Consider the following 3,312-nt stretch of genomic DNA (forward strand, 5'->3'; position numbering starts at 1 on the left):
CTTTTCCCTTGTGAGCCTTTGCCTTTCATTTCTCTTGCCTTGGCCTTTGTCTTTGTCTTTTATTTTAGCTTTCCGGATTTTCCACCACCTTGCACTCTTTTACAAGATTTTAGGGTGTGCCTTTGTATTTTAAAATGTGCATTTCCCCTTTTGCAATTGCCCTAGACTTTTAAGGTTGCCCTTGCGCTTTAGGCATTTTCTCCTCTTCTTTCTTCAGTCGAGCTACCTTTTTTCCGCATTTGCCCTGCATCTTTTTTATTTCCTTTTGCTTTCTTCGTGTTGGGGTTAACATTACCCCCTCCTAGATGAGTGCCAGTCCCATGGCACTCACCGTTGTAGGAAGTAGTCGTTAGCATGCACCGAAGATGTGGGTGGCAAGGACGGTTGTGGTTTGCCTGGGGGGGAGTTCGGATGTTGGTGCGGATGAAGGTCGTTGGTGGCACTGTGCTATTCCAATTGGCTGGTGGTATGATTGTTGTAGGTGGCGATAGGGTTACTCTTTGTTGGGAATGGCCACTCATATCTGGCACGGGGGTTGGTGGTCGTGGGATGCTCATGGTGGAGTTTGATCGTGAAGATTCTCTGGTGGTTGGCCTGATGAAGTAAAGGATAAGAGTTTAGAGTTGAGTGGTGATGTAGAGCTGACGGCGCTTTCGTTGGAGTCTTTAATACCTGCAATTGGAAAACCTCTCAGGTGGGCTCTCCCTAAGGGGTAGTGCTAGTCTTCAGAGCATGCACAAGACATATTTTGATTAGGTTGGGAGACAAGTCGAACTCTAAGCAAGCCTAGAGTATTGTCCTGCACTTGAGGACCCAAACTTTGTATATAATTTCGTGCATATATTATGTGAGTGCTCGTGCATACTTAGATATTATGTCGGTAGAAGACCGCGGGTGGTGGCGCATGACGTCATGTGGATGAAGCAAAGTGGTCCATGGTGGAAAGAAGTACACGTGAAGGTGGGTGCGACATCCTATATTGTGATTGCACGATGTAGTGGGATAGGACACATGGAGAGTGTACTAGCCGTTGGTGGGAGACATTGGGTCGGTGGATGAGGATGGTGTACTGTTCATGGCCATTCGTGCAGTGCGTGCCCCGATTGGTTGCCATGGTTTTAAGGTAGAGTGTAATAGGGAATTGTGGGAATGGTTTAGGGTGACAGGTCTAACCCCAGGTGAGACAAGCTCCCTAGGGCTATCCTGCCCTTGATGTGCCCTGAACTATTGTGGGTGATGCTAGGGGGCTAGGGGACTTGGGACGGAGCCAGCTGACCAAGGTCACTGGATGCACCTAATTTGAGGACCCCTAGGTGCGGTGATGTGATCGTAGGTGCTTTTTTTTTGCCACAGTACAACCATTGCAATATGCGGAGGCTGTGAGCCTTTCAATGGGTCGTCGGGACATGTCAAGCCTCAGAGGCTCAGGAAATGGATATGATCGTGACGAATTTGCCCTAGCCTCATTGTTAGGAAAGTCGTTGTGGCGATATCGGTGTGATTGCAGTGACACCCGTCGTGAGCTCACTGTAGAGCTTGGCCTAGGAAGAGAGCGTAGCCCATGACGATGCTCTGGTTCATGCGATGTGCGCACTTACAAGGGTGATTGTTCGCGTTCAGTAGCGTGGCTTTGTTGCGGTTCGTGCATGGTTGCTGGTTTTGCGGTGACCCAGGCCTTGAACACGTTTGCACGAAGATCTATATTACCCTGCATCCACTTGTCACTTCGTGAGAGCACATGCTTGATTTTGTTAAGTAATTCAATAGATGCAATTATGTTAAGACATGACTTTTCAAAATGCTATGATGTTAACTGTAATGCGCATGCGATTGCTTGTCAAAGACATGTCATACATTAGCAGTAGGCAGAAGAAGTTGTACAAGTGGGGAGTTGCCCTTTTACCCATCAAAAGACAAAAATTTATGTCCTGATAACTTGTCAAGCTACTTATACATCATAAGGGCTTAGTCAATTTGTACTATGCGGGGTGAGTCCGATTGGTTAGGCGACTAGGCTGGTGCTAGTGCGGGACTCCCGTGAGGTCCGGACAGGGCACATGTCGGCCGAGACATGAATGGTGTAGTCCCGGGCTGCCACTGTTTCCAGAATGCCTTTAAATAATTCATTGAACTCTTCCCTGTCCCAGGCTGCCTTTTCTGCCCTTGAGCATCTGGTGATTGGGCGTACGTTGGGGGTTTGTGCAACTGGTGTTGCCACTTCTTGCCCACTTCATTGAGCTTTGATTTTCTTGGTTCGAGGATTTTTTGGCCTTCGTCCGGGGCTGTCCCTCTTAGGTCCGCGCTTCTTTGCATATCTTTTGAGAGTGGACATGTAACGCACTGGCGGAGCAACACGTGTTGCATATTCCTGTCGTCCACAAAGAGCGTCTCTGCAAGCCATCTGCCCGTGGTTCTCCATGTTTTCCTTGTGGGGGGCCTGCAAGATGCAAACCCAAGGATTAGGCCTTGATACAGAATACGATCATTCACATGGGAGGGATTTCAGTGTGGGTTATCAAACGCATATGACTAGAAGAAGAGGGGCGGAACGTGTTGTGCTCGTTCTAGCAGAATGGCCCCCATAATGATGTTGACTTAGCCATCCGCCATTAGCAGATCTTGGTTCACGTCGTGTTACGTCGGTTGGTGGTCATGTGTTTGGGCAGGGCTCATCCTCGGAAGGATCGGCCAAAAAGGGAAAGGTGTATAGAGAGGGACTGCACCCTGCTTATGTCATCAAAGATGTTGGTCAGAGCTTTCCACGGGCGCAATGCGAGATGCATGTCCTTTGCCCAGAGGTGGAAATGGTCATGTGAGAGGGGGACCAGATGCGTCTAGCCTGTTGGCCCCAACTCTTCTGTCTACGCTTGGCTATTTATTGCTTGTGTTTGTGATAGTGTCTATATAGGGTGACACAAAAATCATTGTTTATACATATATACATATTTACGAATCCATGTTACTTCACGAGGATAGAAACCAATTGTAGAACTCGGGATTGTACTGAAGCGTGGCACACGCATCTAGTATTCGTGGCAACTTACCCAATACCGATAGATATTTTGCCACATCGAGTAGCATGGAACCTTGCCCGAGTCTACTGGAAACATGTAACTCCTCCTCAGTGAACCTTATCAAACAAAGAGTTTTCTTGGCTAGGTTCAACCAAGTTCGTACCCCGAATGGCAGCGCTCGAAGGGAGGTTGGTGCCACATAGGTTGGTTCTCTTTGAGACCACCATTTGGCCAATTGCTCCTCAGAGACTGTCATGATCTGAGCTCCTAGTTCGGCCATTGCAACACGGTTTTCACA

The sequence above is a fragment of the Lygodium microphyllum genome, unplaced genomic scaffold (genome assembly GCF_053477565.2).
Source record: "Lygodium microphyllum isolate KBCC unplaced genomic scaffold, Lygodium_microphyllum_v1.1.10 scaffold_64, whole genome shotgun sequence".
Lineage (NCBI taxonomy): Eukaryota > Viridiplantae > Streptophyta > Polypodiopsida > Schizaeales > Lygodiaceae > Lygodium > Lygodium microphyllum.